At 44.4% G+C, this 16,962-nt stretch overlaps 1 long non-coding RNA gene across 13 annotated transcripts in view; it reads right to left on the reverse strand.

Annotated features, from left to right (window-relative positions):
* Positions 1–16,962, reverse strand: part of LOC147359341 (uncharacterized) — a 176,888-nt gene that overhangs the window by 37,636 nt on the left and 122,290 nt on the right. The window lies entirely within an intron of this gene.

The following is a 16,962-nucleotide window of genomic DNA, read 5'->3' on the forward strand; positions in this document are numbered from 1 at the left end:
GAAATTCTGGAAATGGATAGTGGTGATGGTTACACAGCATGAATGGATTTAAAGCCACTGAACTGTACACTTAAAATGACTTTTTAAAAATGGTCAATTTTGTCATGTATATTAACAGTAAAAAAACTTTAAATCAAGATAAAATGTCACTCTGTGGATAAAAGTATTCCCACTTAAAGATAAGCTATGTCTTCAACACATTCATAAGTACCTATTATGTGCTCAGTTTTGAACTAGGTCCCCAACCTCCGGGATATAATGCCTAATAATTTGAGGTGAAGCTAAGGTAATAATAATAGAAGTAAAGTGCACACTAAATTTAATGCATTTGAATCATCCCAATGTTGGAGAAGACTCTTGAGAGTCCCTTGGACTGCAAGGAGATCCAACCATTCCATTCTGAAGGAGATCAGCCCTGGGATTTCTTTGGAAGGAATGATGCTAAAGCTGAAACTCCAGTACTTTGGCCACCTCATGCGAAGAGTTGACTCACTGGAAAAGACTCTGATGCTGGGGGGGATTGGGGGCAGGAGGAGAAGGGGACGACAGAGGATGAGATGGCTGGATGGCATCACTGACTCGATGGACGTGAGTCTGGGTGAACTCCGGGAGTTGGTGATGGACAGGGAGGCCTGGCGTGCTGCGATTCATGGTGTCACAAAGAGTCAGACACGACTGAGCGACTGATCTGATCTGATCTGAAAACCACCTCCCACCCTACCCTGGTCCGTGGAAAAATCATCTTCCACAAAGCCAGTTCGTGGTGCCAAAAAGGTTGGGAACTGCTGTTTGGGGGGATTTAAAGCCTCAGGGAGGGTCAAGGCCCATAAGTAGCTAAAGTAAACAAGAAATTAGAGCAGGAAAAATCTAATAATAATGCTTATAGATGTATAATCTGTATTATGTTTACTTATGACCTCTCAGCTTTATGTAATCCAGACAATGTGTAGCACCTGAACCAAGCTATGGGCTCAATTTAAAACATGAGAAACCGATACCATTATGTCTATTATTATTTTTACTGATGAAACAGGTACAGAGGCTTACAACATCCTGAAAAATTATCACATGGCAATGCCAAAGTCGCCTTTCAATGTCAGCATCTGAGCTCATTCCATGAAATTACAACAACCTCATCAAGTGGTTCCCATGGTGTATGGAGGTGTCTGTCTTTACCAGGGCACAGAATAACCTTTCTCACTGGATTAAGAGACAGTTACTATAGCAAATGCTAAAATAACAGAGGCTTAAACAAATTAGGACACATTTCTCCCTCGTGTGACAGGGTTTGGATAAGTACTTCATTACTAGTCACATTGGCCCTATGGTGCTGGGAACACTGGCTCTTTTGACCTTCTGCCATTCTCCGCAGGCCGTTTCCGTCTTACAGTCCAAGTTCCCACTGTTCCTCCAGCTATGACGTCAACCTTCCAGCCTACAGAAAGGGGAGGAGACTAAGTACAGACCTTGTCCCTTTAAGGGCACAACCCCGAAGCTGCACCCAGCATCACTTTGCTCACATCACAGAACTCATCTGCACAGCTGTCACCTAAGTGTAAAAGAGCTTGACGGCCATGTGCTCAGCTCAGACCAAGCACTCTGGGAATAAAGGAAGAAGTGAGGTTGCTGTGAGAGGCCAATGGCCCGTCTCTGCCCCACTCACCCGTCATGCCTGGGTGCGGGTAGTTACGGCTCCCTGCTCCTATTCTGCCCCAAGCCAGGCCACCCCGGGGGCATCTCCCAGTCAGCAGCCCACACCAGCACCCACTCGGGTTGTGCTTCTCTACTGAGCCCTCAGTTACTGACAAATCTGCTGTTAGGAAAATCTTCACTAGGAGACTGGAGTTTTGAATGGTCCCTTAAGTCAACTCAGTGTGCTCTTTGTGTAACATTAAACAAGGGAGGTGAGAAACAGGAAACCAGGTGACCTGCAGCACCTAGACGGTGGTCCCCAACCTTCTTTGGCATTAGCATTCAATTTGTGGAAGACAATTTTTCCATGGACTGGGGCGGGGGGGATGGTTTCAGGATGATTCAAGCATATTACATGTATTGTGCGCTTTACTTCTATTATTATTACATCAGCTGCACTTCAGATCATCAGGCATTAGATCCTGAAGGTTGGGGACCCTGATCCTAAAACACTCAAGTCATCCACCCAGCCACAACCACAAGGGCATCAAGAAAATAGCAATTTACAGGCCAGGCATGAGTCCTCTTTCTTATATTCCCAGCAACTAGGATGGCATAATGTCCATCACGGTAACAAACATTTGTCTGGCACTTTGCTGTTTACAAAGTGTTTACATAAATAATATCTAATCTTGACCAAAACCCCAGGAAGTTGTTTATTGTGCCCATTTTAGAGGTAATGAAACTGCAGGACAGTGGGCTGAAGGAATCACTGCCCAAGAACACACAGTCAGGAAAGGTGAGAGCTAGCATGAGAGTAACTTAAGAGAGGAAGCTGGGTGTAAAAAATTCCCTATTGTGGCCAAGTCTTTGTCTAAAAAGACCAGTGCTTAGCTTGAACTTTAAAACCCAATCTGAATCATACTTATGTAACAATTGACTATTTGTTCTTCATTGCTATGTTGTTGTTGTTCAGTCACCAAGTTTGTCTGACTCTTTGCGACCCCATGGACTGCAGCACGTCAGCTTCCCTGTCTTTCACTCTCTCCTGGAGTTCACTCAAAACTCATGTCCATTGAGTCAGTGACGCCGTCCAACCATCTCATCCTCTGTTTCCCCTTCTCCTTTTGCCTTCAATCTTTCCCAGCATCAAGGTCTTTTCCAATGAGTCAGTTCTTCACATCAAGTGGCCAAAGTACTGGTGCTTCAGCTTCAGTCCTTCCAGTGAATATTCAGGGTTGATTTCCTTTGGGATTGACTGGTTTGATCTCCTTGCAGTGCATGGGACTCTCAAGAGTCTTTACCATACACCCTGGCGGATTCATGTTGATGTTTGGCAAAACCAATACAATATTGTAAAATTAAAAAATTAAATTTAAAAAAAGAAAGAAAAAAAAAGAGTTGTTACCAGCACCACAGTTCAAATTATTATGCCTGTCACTGAGTGTCAGATTCACTTACATGAAATCCTGTTTCCACTTGCTCAGAGTTCCGACCTGGGCTCTCCTTCCCCCTTGACGCTGACTCACTGGTAAGCATGGAATAAGCTTCAGGGACAGGCATTGAAAACAGGATGGCTCTAAGAGTCTTGTAGCTGATCCTGATGGGATTTCCCTCCACTTCTACCTTCTGGCTCCCTCCAGTGCCACCCACCTTGCGGTCCCTGATGACTGCAGGCACAGGGGTGGATGAGAAACAGATTTAACGATGGGGCGAAGGCCGCAAGATGGAGCAGGGTCAGCTGTGCTGATGACAAAGAGCACTGAATGTGGAGTCCAGTCTAATGGGTCTAATCCTGACCCTGACACTAATTTGCTAAGTGACTTTAAGCAAGTAACTCCACTTCTCTGGCTTCAGTTTCCTCATCTATAAATCAAGGACATCAGATTCGCAGAGAAATAAATGAGAAAATGAACTCCAATGAGACACCACGAAGGCACCCAGCACATAGTCAGCGGCAGTAGCAGTAGCAGTGTTAGTCGCTCTGTCGTGTCCCACTCTTTGCGACCCCACGAACTGTAGCCCTCTGTCCATGGGGATTCTCCAGGCAAGAATACGAGAATGGATTGCCATTCCCTTCTTCAGAGGATCTTCCTGACCCAGGGATCGAACCCAGGTCTCCTGCATTGCAGGCAGATTCTTTACCATCTGAGCTACAGGGAAGATCTGCACATAGTCAGATCCACAGTAAATGTATCCATAGAATTCTACAGCTGTAGGCCATTGTTCCAACCCTTCTGTTTCATAAAAGAGGAAGCTGGGGCTCAGAGAGGTGAAGTATAGTTCTCAAGGTAACCCAGCTGGGCCATACAGAGCACAGGATGGATACCAGCTCTTCTCATGCCTGGCCTCGTGCTTGTCCCAAACACCATGCTGTTCTGACATATGGAAGGTAAGGTTGCAGAAATCCAGATGAGAATGCATGTTTCAGGTGCAGATTTAGAGAGCTGAAATATCAGGGTTGGATATGTGCACAGACATGTGTGCACGCACACACACACAGATACACCCTGACATGCTCCTTAAGGGGGAACTTTACCATGTCATCCACTGCTATATTCAAAGGGCCTAGAAGACTGTTTCAAAGTTAGTAGATCCCAGCCAATAATTTTGGCTTCCCTGTTGGCTCAGACAGTAAAGAATCTGCCTGCAATGCAGGAGACTTGCGTTTGATTCATGGATCAGGAAGGAAGATCCCCTTCCGCAAAGCAGAGCTCTCATTTGAACTCTACTTCCTTGTCCAATAGAGAGTCAGCCCTAGATTTAAGACAGACTCCTTGTGCCTTTGAACTTCCTATCATTTGATAAAGATCCTCTGCCCAGACCTCAGTGCCTTCAACTTTCTAAAAGCTCTTAGGCTCCAAACACTTTCTCTGCACCAGTGTTAGCCTTCTCTCATCACATCGCTTCTGGGCCCTGAGCCCTCAACAATCTACATAGCAACAAGTGGGATTCGGTTAATTAAATAAACAAGAATTTTTAAAAATCTTCGTTCATCTAAGTAGTATAAGGTACTGAGATATAGCAAAAAGTCAATGGGAAGTTTGCCAGGGAACTTTCTAAGAGAATTTAAAAACAGACTTATGTCACCGGTGTTTCCCCTGATACCCAGAAAGCAACACTAAGGGAACCTTGCTCTAAATTCCATCTGCTGTGTTTTTCTCTTTCCTTGAGGCTCTTGACAATTACACATTGTTACAAAGGCAGGTTGGTCCCCACTCTTGAGAACAAGCACTTGAGGAATGTCTCTATAAACCCTGGCTTGTTAACCACCAGGATGTAGGATTCTTAGGATGGACAATGGAATTCAAGGAAGCCAAAAAGGAAGAGATGTCATAGGACAGAATGGAAAGCGTCCAAAGGTTGATAAATAGAAAAGGAAGTGAAAGAGACAGTTATAATCTAAAAGAGGAAGTAGGCTTCATCCATTCTTCATTGATCAATTTATTTACTCAACTAGTACCCGCTGAATACTGACCATCTACAAGCCCTGTGCTTGGCACACAGAAACCTTATAAGCAAACAAAGATGCAGGTCCTTCCTAAAAAGAGATTATGCTCCAATGGAAGAGACAGGTTGTGATCACACAATCACATGTATAAGTTTATTTGGGCAAGTTCTATGAAGAGGAGGATTAGTACCCCACCAAGACCTCTGGGATGCCTTTACTTGTTGGGCTAGGTGAGCCCATCCCTAAAGTCTTCACCTAAAGCCTCAGCATGCAACCTTCTCAAGAGTATTGTCTATCGATATCTCTGGAAGGAAATGCTTGGACGTTCACCCACGCTGAAGCCCACAACCAATCATTGTTGTACAGGAGTAGGGAATACAGGAGCCCCCTTCCACATCTTCCTACAGTCAGGACAGACTCTGCAGTTCAGTCCGCCCTTCAGAGCCCCTCTCTAGATCAGGCTGAAGCCAGAACACAGTGCCACCTTCCTGTGCAACAACTTCTTCATCTCTGTCTTGCCTCCTTCCTTCCCGCAATAAATCACAAGTCCCCACACATCCCTGCCTCAGGCTCTGCTTTTAGAGAACCTCATCTAAGATAACAATATTCTGAAAGTCTGTAACTAGGAGATTTGACCAAGTCAGAGGGGCTAGGGAGGGCTTTCCTAAGAAAATGACGGAGCTGAAAGAGAAGGGAGAGTCAAACTTAGCAGCACGGATTAGAAGAAAGGGGGAAGTCTTCCAGGCAGAGGACACGGCAAGAGCAGACGACCTGTGGCAGCAGACAGGTTTGCCACCTGAATCCGAATGTTTGTGACTGCCTCAAAGAAAGTTAGTGGGTCAAGAGGCCATAGAGTGAGGGGACTTGGTATGAAATGATGGGGAGACAGGTTCAGGAACAGAGAAATCCCATCTAACTCCAAGGGGTAGAAATAGAAGTTACAGAGCTGCAAATTTCCATTCACTAATTCAGCCACAATAAATAGGTTTCAACAGAGGAATTCTTAGACCACTCCTCTAAGAGGGTCTACTGGAATGTTCTGAGTGCTCTGGGTTATTTAAGGACTCTGCATTATTTCCTCACAACATTCACAAAGGAACAGTGGTCTGAGGAGCAGTGAGTTCCTATGAATGAGAATGTACAAGTAGAAAGAGGGTTGGTACCTATCAGGGAACGTATGTATGGCATTGGGCAGGATGGTGGGATAGAAGACCCTTAAGGTATCTGATTTTAAACTTCTGGGGAAGTTATTTGAAGTGAGAGAGGCTTTGGCATCAATCAAAGAGAACCACATGCGAGAGCACCATTTTCTTGGGTGGCTTGCAAACCACCCGTGGTTCTGCTTCTCAGCCTCTGGGAAGCAGTCAGGCCACCACCGTGTAGAAATAAGAGAGAAGAAGCCCTGTCACTCATGCAGCTATTGGGAAGGGGCTGCGTGGAGTAGAGGCTTCCCTAGTGACTCAGATGGTAAAGAATCTGCTTGCAATGCAGAAGACCCAGGTTTGATCCCTGGGGCAGGAAGATCTTCTGGAGAAGGAAATGGCTACCACTCCAGTATTCTTGCCTGGAGAATTCCATGGACAGAGGAGCCTGGTGTGCTACAGTCCATGGTGTTGCAAAAAGTTGGACACAACTGAGTGACTAACACTCAACGAGTGGAGTGGGGACCAGGCCAGGCTTCCTCGCACACGCAAACCCAGGCAGCCTGTGTCCCTGGCCCCTGCAGCGCTCAGTGGTGTTCAGCCACGAAGGACAGGACCACACTTCCTTGGAGGCACTCCTCTTCTACAGACCATGCTGATGCTGAACCCCTTTCTGTACCTCTTCCACTGCAAGCACAAGCATTTCTTAGTCATCTTTGCATCCCAAGAACTCGACAGAGGGCCTGACACATAGCAGTTGCTCACAAAGTCTTTTCCAACTGACAGGTTTATCCCAACAGGCTCCATCCCTGCTCTGGTCTCCTGCCCCACCCCATTCATTCCTGTGGCTGTTACACCAGACAGATTCCAGGGCCTGCTCTACGTGCTTTAATCATATCTGACTCTGTGACCCCATAGACTATAGCCCACTAGGTTCCTCGGTCCATGGGATTTCTCATGTCCATGGCATGGAGTAGGTTGCCATGCCCTCCTCCAGGGGATCTTCCTAACCCAGGGAGCGAACCCACATCTCTTGTGTCTCCTGCACTGGCAGGTGGATTCTTTACCGCTGAGCCACCTAGAAGCCTATGTTTGGAGCATACTTTGGGGGCTTCCAAGATTTCTAAATCTCAGCAGAGACATCCTCATCTGTGACTGTCAGTGGTCTCAGAAGAGGACATTAGCAGAATGTTCCAGCACAGAGTTCATGAAGACCCAGTGCAGCCCAGTCTTTATGGCTCCACCCCCAGAAAATTCCATCTCAGCTTGTCCAGGTTTCAAAAGAGGGATTCTTAGACCACTCCTCTCAGAGAGTCTTCTGGAATGTTCTGAACGCTCTGGGTTATTTCAGGACACTGCATTATTTTCTCACGACTTCACTCACAATTTTTGATACAGCCTCTCCGGATTCAAAATAGCAAGACCAGGCAGCCATGCGACAAGTGTCCGTCGTTATTTTAAGATGGTATAAAATGCAGAAATATGCAGTGTAACAACCCTAAAGAAACTGCCTTGCATTTGAGGTTTTCAGTACGTGGTGAATCTTCACAAATATGTAGAAGGATATTCTTCGTTTTACACAAGATTGAAACTCAAGGCTACGTGACTTGTGCGAGCTGCCTGGTGGCAGAGTTGGGGCAAGACTCTGGGGCTCCCAGTTTCTGCTCCTGCTGTATGATTGTAACACCAGAATCCAAGAGGAACTTACAGATGAACTAGTCCAATGTACACCCCTCCAGTGTGATTCAGGAGAAAAACTGAGCTAGTTCTTAAGAAAGCAATAACTGAAGCTACCTGCTGGCTTAGATGGTAACGAATCCTCCTGAAATGTAGGAGATCCAAGTTTGATCTCTGAGATGGGAAGATCCCCTGGAGAAGGGAATGGCAACCCACTTCAGTATTCTTGCCTGGAGAATCTCATGGACAGAGGAGCCTGGTGAGCTACAGTCCATGGGATCGCAAAGAGTCAGACACAACTGAGTGACTTTCACTTCACTTCACAAAGCAAGTCTAGAGTCAATTCACACAGATAGTAGGGTGACAGGGGTGGAAAAAGGCAGAGTCAAATTTATCAGCCACTTCAGCGCCCTAAAGAACAAGTGAATGTGTGCAAATATCAAACATTTATGTAAAAAAAAAAAAAAAAAAAAACCCTTTATGTAGCATACCTAAAACTAACATAACATTGTAGAATGACTATATTCCAATTTTAAAACTAAATAAATTTAGATAGATAAGTGGATAGATATTTAGATAAAGGATGGGCCAATGTATTGCACTAACCCAACCTTTATTTTTTAACTTTTTATTTTGTATTAGCATATAACCAATTAACAATGTTGTGATAGTTTCAGGTGGACAGCAAAGGGACTCAGCCATATATATACATGCATCCATTCTCCTCCAAACTCCCCTCCCATCCAGGCTGCCATATAATGGCATGTGTGCTCAGTCACTTCAGTTGTGTCTGACTCTTTGCAACCCCGTGAACTGTAGGTCTGCCAGGCAGAGTCTCTGTCCACAGAATTCTCCAGGCAAGAATACTGGAGTGGGTTGCCATGCTCTCTTCCAGGGGATCTTCCCAACTCAGGGATCAAACTCAGGTCTCCTGCATTGCAGGTGGATTGAACAGAGTCAATCATTATTTATTGAGGGTCAGGCAATTTGCTAAATGCTGGGGAATCAGAGGTGAAAACCTCAGCAACATTCCTGAATATAAGAAGGCATGAGAAAAATCAGTGGGTTATAGTGGAGAATGGATAAGTCTTACAAGAAGGGTATTCTCAGGTAGGGGAAGGACTAAGGTCAACAAAGCGTCAAAGAGGAGATAACTATCATACCTGGTACTGCAAGGCTAATTGGAGTTTGTCAAATTGACGAGGGGAAGATGAGAGTGTTCCAGGCAAAGGGAAGAGTTTGGGCAAAGGCAGGCGGGCTTGTCGTAACACAGTGGGTTGGGACAACTGCAAGTGTAGCTGAGAATGGCTGATTCATGAAGATTCATCTATTGCGCCAAAGAGTTTTGCACTTTGACCTGAAGATAACAGGTAATGGTCCAAGGATTTTGCTTTAAACTGGATGTAACATGATTGCATTCCCATTTTAGAAAGTTCACACTGGAGGATTGTTTAGAAAAGAGTACTCTGAAGAGGGAGGCCAGGTGAAAACAAAAGCAGGTGAGAAATGATTAGAGTTGGAATTAAGGGAGCATCAGGGAGAGTAAAAATGTTTAAGGGGTATTTAGAAATTAGAAATTACAGATCCAACAACCCTACTCCTGGGCATATATCTGGAGAAAACTTTAATTTGAAGATATATGTGTACCCCAAAGTTCACAACACCACTATTCTTAATAGCCAAGACATGGAAGCAACCTAAATGTCCATCGACAGATAAATGGATAAGGATGATGTGGTATACATATCTGTTTTTCATACAACGGAATACTACTCAGCCATAAAAAAGAATGAAATAATGCCATTTGCAGTCACATGAATGAACCTAGAGATTATCATACTAAGTGAAGTAAGTCAGACAAAGAAAGACAACATGTATAATATTGCTTATATGTGGAATCTAAATAATAAATGATAGAAATGAACTTATTTCCAAAACAGACTCACAAAAACAAACTTATGGTTAACAAAGGGGAAACAAGTTGGGGGGAGGGATAAAATTAGGAATTTGGGATTAGTAGGTCCATGCTACTATATATAAAAGAGATAAACAAGGGCTTACTGTATAGCACAGGGAAATATACTCAGTATCTTGTAATTAACCAGAATGGAAAAGAATATGGGAAAAAACATGTATATCTATGTATAACTGAATCACTTTGCTGTACATCAGAAACTAACACAACATTGTAAATCAACTGGACTTCAATCAAACATAAACAAAGATGAAAAAAGGAATTATTCATCTTAATGATATGGAACACAGGAGAGAGAAAAGTGACTCAAACTTCCAATGAGCAGCTTAGCAGAAAATACTATTCTATAAGGCAGAGGACGAGCTGTTGGGGGAGTAGAGAAGTTCATTAGCTTGGCTAAAATATGTTGAGCTGGAGATACCAGCTGGCCATCTGAGTGGAGTGGTCAGAAGGCAGCAGGAAATAGGAGTTTGGAGCCCAGGAAGGAGGACTGGGAAGGGCCTGAGGGTTTTAAATCATTGATAGGGACTTCCCTCGTGGTCCAGTGGCTAAGACTCTACACTCCAAGTGTTGGGGGCCTGGGTTCAATCCCTGGTCAGGGAACTAAATCCCACATGACACAACTCTTAGATGCATATGAAGATCCTGAGTGCCAAAACTAAGACCTGGCACAGCTAAATAAATAAATAAGTCAATGTACAGGTGGCAGCTGGGATCAGATGTGTGGACGAAATAATCCAGGGGACACACAGTAGCAGAAAAAGAGAACAAGGCTGCGGACACCCTTGAGGAGCAACAGCAGTTCTAGGAGTGGAGAGAAGGATGAAGATAAGCGTGCAAGGGACACAAAGATTTGACTGGAGATGAGCAGATGAGGAAGAGAGTGGAGTCACAGAGTGTGACAGGGACGGGAAGAGAGCAATGGAGCCAACATGTACGGAGCGCTGGTGAGTCCCCAGCCAGGACCAGGAATCTCACATATGTTCTCTCACTTAATCCTCCTGGAAAAATCCCACAAGTGAGGTATTAGTATCCTAGCTTAACTATGATGGAAATTGTGGCCCAGAGAAGTGAAAGGACCTGCCCAGGATTACATAGCTACCAAGCGGTGCATTGGAATCAATGCCAAACCTCTCTGGCCCCAAAGTCCATAATACTCTTTTCATAGTACAAACTGCTTCAAAAAGTCAAACAGGGCTGAAAAGAGCTGGATAAATGTGAGAAGTCATCATCCAGCCAAGGGTGTGGCTTCACTGTGGTGAGCTGATGTGAACAGGGTTAGACAGACAGAGACAGTGAAGCAACAGTTCTTTTTTGAGAAAACTGCCCTCACCCATTCGACAAACATTCCAAAATTATTCGACAGTCCTTCTAATGTGCCACATACTCTTCTAGACTCTGGGAATACCAAGTAACTGTTTTCAAGGAGTTTGTATTTGGGTGATCAGGGGAGAGAGACACTTAGCTATTATATTAAATGCGCGACACAGGGATTTCCCTGTGGTCCACTGGCTGAAACTCTGCGCTCCCAATGCATGGGACCCAGACTCATCCCTGGCCAGGGAACCAGATCCCACATGCCGCAACTAGGAGCCTGCATGCCACAATAAGATCCAGCACAGCAAAAAAACAAACAACAAAAACACATGTCAGACAGTAAGAAGAGCTAGGAGAGGAAATAGTCAGGAAGGGGTACCGAGTAAGAGGCAAGGCACGGAGAAGGGAGGTAGTCTGTCAGGTAAGGTGGCCTCTGATAAGACCTTGGAGCAGATAGTTGAATAAAGACCTTGAATCAGTAAGGCCTGCCAACGACCCAAGGCAGAAGGAACAGCAAACACAAATGCCTCAAGGCGGGATGACTCCTATATCCACCCAGGATCCACGGCTGACAAAGGAGCCAGCTGGGCTGCCCTGGAGTAAGCAACGGAAGTGAAAGAGGTGAGACTCACAGGGGCCGCAGTGCATAGGACTCTGGAGACCATAGCAAGAGATCTGGGCTTTATTCTGAGCTGGGAACCCTCTGGAGCAAGAGGGGCTATCCTTCATCATCCATCCCTAAGGGAAGGGTTACTGGGTCAGGGTTCCCAAGAAAATGGCACTCCCATCCTCACCTCTTTCCTGACTGGAGTGGCCAGGAGAGGGCCTGGAGTGGAAGCACACTCGTGATGAGCAGAATGGCTGGAGGACCAGGGCAATTCCAGAGTGGGATGCTAAGAGGCCTTCCCAGCCTCAATCATCAGGGCCACTGGCCTTGGTAGAGTACAGCATTCATCAAACCAGCACGTGCAGAATAACCCTGGGGAAGTCTGTATCTCAGCCCATCCTGGCCACTCAGAACTCTGTCCTGTGCATGCGTGCTAAATCACTTCAGTCATGTCCGTCTCTTTGCGACCCCATGGACTGTAGCCCACCAGGCTCCTCTGTGCATGGGATTCTCCAGGCAAGAATACTGGAGTGGGTTGCCATGCCCTCCTCCAGGGGGTCTTTCCAACCCAGGGATCAAACCCAAGTCTCTTGTGTCTCCTGCCTTGACAGATGGGTTCTTTACCACGAGCATCACTTGGGAAGCACCCCACCCCAGTCACCCAGAATCCTTTCCCAAGCAGATGTAATTAGACCACAAGAACCAAAACAGAAATAGAACTACTTAAATAGCCACCACCATGAACAACCTCAGAGAGATGCTACGTCCCAAGATACCTTCAGAGAACTAAAGCCTGATCCTCTGATCAGAGGGTTCTCTGGGTGTGTGAACTCCATCCCTGCCCCCAAAAGCTCCTAACGCAAGGGGGTAACCACACTGTGCAGCAGACACGCTCTGCCCAGTGCAGGGATGACCAAGGGCACCCTGCCACCAGGCCCTGAAGCCGACCACACTCAGCCTTCTCACACACCAGGAGGTCTCACGTGAGGGAAACAACAGACTTGGGGGCAGCCTCGGCCCAGGGGCATGTTGTTGTTCGGTCGTTAAATTTTGTCCCACTCTTTGCAACCCCAGGGACTGCATGCAGCATGCCAGGTTGCCCTGTCCTTCACTATCTCCTGGAGTTTGCTCAAACTCATGTCTGTGGAATACTACTCAGCCATAAAAAGGAACGTTTTTGAGTCAGTTCTAATGAGGTGGATGAACCTAGAGCCTATTTATACAGTGAAATTATAAAGAGAAAAACAAATATCGTATACTAATGCACATTTATGGGATCTAGAAAGATGGTACTGATGAACCTATTTGCAGGGTAAGAATGGAGATGCAGAAACAGAGCAGAGACTTGTGGATACACGGGGGAGGGGGGAGGAAGGAGAAGGCGGGACAAATAGAAAGAGCAGCATGGAAACATATATTACCATATGCAAAACAGATGACCAGGGGGAATTTGCCATATAACTCAAGGAGCTCAAACAGGGCTCTGTGATAACCTAGAGGGGTCGGATGGGGTGGGAGGGAAGTTCAAGAGGGAGAGGAATAAGTATACCTCTGGCTGATTCATATGGATGCATGGCAGAAACCAACTATACTGTAAAGCAATTATCCTTCAATTAGAAATAAATAAACTTTAAAAAATTTTTAAAAAATGGAGATATTGAATCAATGCACTGAATGGAAGAATATGTGTCACACACAGGAATGGGGTCCAGCCATAGAGAGACTTAATTTGAATATGTGGCTCTTAAGTTTGGAATTTCAGGAATGAGGCAAGTGAGAAGCTCTGGGCCCCTCATATATTCTGGAAAGGCAGCTGCTTCTTTGGCTCCGCCTAGGTGAGCCCTAAAAATACTGGTTCTCTTTTTCTATCCCTCTCCTCACTCCCTCTTTAATGAGGCCTTAAATTGAGCCCCTGGTTTCTGCCTTACCCCAATCCGTGGGCTTGAGACGTTTTCTCCACATAGAGATTCTGTGTCATCATTCACTTTTCTATTCTGGGCTTCAGGCTTGCTACACGTGATGTGCAGTTTGGAAGAACATCATTAAGTGCACAGACCTCCAAGGCCAAGATCGTCCGTAATACAGTGATCTGGAGCCTGATATGATTTTATCAAAACTCTTCAAATCATTTAAGTTCTAAGTGGCTGCAAAATTTTCTTATATAGAAAGCCCTGGTTTTTCCACTCACTCAAAATGACATAGAATCTACCTGAGTCAGTTACAAATTTTGTTTCCTTTCGTCGTCTACATTTTTTTTTCCCCCAAGAGAAACATTCACTCACTTTTTTAGCTACCTGGTAGAGTCATGCTGGAAAGTGAGATGAATCATCAAGTTTCCACGGCAGCTATAGGGAACCTGAGCCAGGCAACCGGACACTTGTGTATAGAAGGCTGGTAACACCCATTCTACCCAGATGGAGCTCGCTTATTTTCCATAGCATTTTAAAACTGGGCCTGGCACCATTATTCACCCTATTTATAGTTTAACATGCAACATAATATTGACTCCAGGCTCCAATAGGAATGCTTCTTTTAAATGTCAGTGGATTATTTACTATGGTAAACTAATTAGTTGCATAAAGGCTTCCCTTTTCAGGGTGGGTGAGGAGGAGACTGTTAATGCTTCTTGGATTAGCATAGTACTACTGTCCTTTGAAGTTCTTTTACATTTAAGAGTTATTACAGGACTGCTCAACTTATAGTACATCTGTTGCTGAAGTGACTGGAAGCTTTTTTATTTTAACCCGAATGGGGGAAATACAACAACAGAAAAGGAAGGCCATACATCCTGAATTAAGAGAGAATCATTGCAATTTGAACACAGAAAAAAGTCAGCATTCCGTGTTCTTGATTGGAAGTTTTAATTTACACTACTTTTATGACACTTAGATCAACATGCAAAATGGATGTAAATGAAAGCAGCATTGAAGGTCCAACGGTCCCTTAGAAATTATTACAGTGGTTGAAGGCAATTTTCTTCTTGGACTTCTTAGGAATTCAGTTCAATGATGAGAGCAAACAGCAAATGAGATCTATACTTGGGGAACTGTCATATACAAGTATGCTTCATCTTGGGAAGTGGGAAGACATGGTTTTCTCAGTCCTGATCACAAAGAGATTATCAATGTGAAAATATAGGTAATGGAACTTAAAATACAGTAAAAGAGAAATTTTTTTTCAAAAAAAGAAAACAGACGTGTATGTGTGTTTAATACTTTTCACCCAGTGTCTTATTTTTTCATAACAAGATTTTAAGTAGGAGGTGCATTCCTGACCGAGGAAGTGACATAAACTTAAATGCTATATATGAATATCACAGATCGAAAATAGTTGTAATCAACTTCTGTATTTAAAAACCATGCTGGGACTTCCCTTGTGGTCCAGAGGCTGAGACTGTACTCCTGATGCAAGGGGCCAGGGTTCAACCCTGGGTCAGGGGACTAGGTCCCAAATGCTGCAACTTAGAGTTCTCATGCTGAATCTAAAGATCCCTCATTCTACAACTAAAGATCCCACATGATGCAACTAAGACCCAGCACAGCCAAATGAATAAATATTTCTAAAAATAAATAAAATAAAAATCTTATTAGTGACTCTCAAGTTTTCTCTATACAGGCCTGGCTCTAAATACATCACATGAATTGGATCATCACAGCAACACAGGGAGATAATTACTGATATTCCCTCCATTTTAAAGATGAGGAAATTCAAGCCAAAAACCTGAAATGACTTGCCCAAGCACAATGGCCTGATGAGGCTGGAATATGATAAGAGCAGACTCACTGGAGAAGACCCTGAGGCTGGGAAAGATTGAAGGTAGGAGAAGAGGACAATAGAGGATGAGATGGTTGGATGGCATCACTGACTCAATGGACATGAGTTTGAGCAAACTCAGGGAGATGGTGAAGGACAGGGAAGGGTGGTGTGCTGCAGTCCATGGGGTCACAAACAGTTGGACTTGACTGAGCGACTGAACAATGATAAGGGAAAGGCTCTCAAACTGTGATCTGGGGACCCCTGCAGGTACCTCTGACCTTTTGAGGGGGTTCATGAGGTCAAAACTATTTTTATAATAAAGTGATAGTGAAAGTGAAATCAAAGTGTTATTTGCTCAGTCACTACTGACTCTCTGTGACCCCATAGACTGTAACCCACCAAGCTCCACTGTCCATGGGATTTCCCAGGCAAAATATTGGAGTGGGTTGCCATTCCTTCTCCAGGGGAATCTTCCCAACCCAGGGATCGAACCCAGGTCTCCTGTACTGCAGGCAGATTCTTTACCATCTGAGCCCTCAAGGAAGCCTGATTTTTGTAATAATGTTATTATTTGCCTTTTTTACTCTCACCCTTTCACAGGTACACAATGAAGTTTTCCAGATGCCACACGATGTGTGACATCTCAACAGATTATGTCCAGATATGAGAATCCAGCTGGCTTCTATCAAGCCAGACATCTAGGGGATATGTAAACATGGAGCAATGCCACTCCTCGTTGAATTTTAGTTTTGCTTTGAAAAATATACTTATTTTCATTAAAATTATGTTATTTATGTTAATATATAATAGGTTTTTAGAACTAACAAGACCTTTTAGAACTAACACCCAAAAAAGATGTCTTTTTTATTATAGGGGACTAGAATGCAAAAGTAGGAAGTCAAGAAACACCTGGGGTAACAGGCAAATTTGGCCTTGGAATATGGAATGAAGCAGGGCAAAGACTAATAGAGTTTTGCCAAGAGAATGCACTGGTCATAGCAAACACCCTCTTCTAACAACACAAGACTCTACACATGGACTTCACCAGATGGTCAACACCAATATCAGATTGATTATATTCTTTGTAGCCAAAGATGGAGTAGCTCTATACAGTCAGCAAAAACAAGACCAGGAGCTGACTGTGGCTCAGATGATGAATTCCTCATTGCCAAATTCAGACTTAAATTGAAGAAAGTAGGGAAAACCACTAGACCATTCAGGTATGACCTAAATCAAATCCCTGATGATTATACAGTGGAAATGAGAAATAGATTTAAGGGACTAGATCTGATAGACAGAGTGCCTGATGAACTATGGACGGAGGTTTGTGACACTGTACAGGAGACAGGGATCAAGACCATCCCCATGGAAAAGAAATGCAAAAAGCAAAATGGCTGTCTGAGGA

This window comes from Bos grunniens, chromosome 14 (genome assembly GCF_055505025.1).
Source record: "Bos grunniens cultivar Pamir isolate PY7600 chromosome 14, Bosgru_T2T1.0, whole genome shotgun sequence".
Taxonomy (NCBI): Eukaryota; Metazoa; Chordata; class Mammalia; order Artiodactyla; family Bovidae; genus Bos; species Bos grunniens.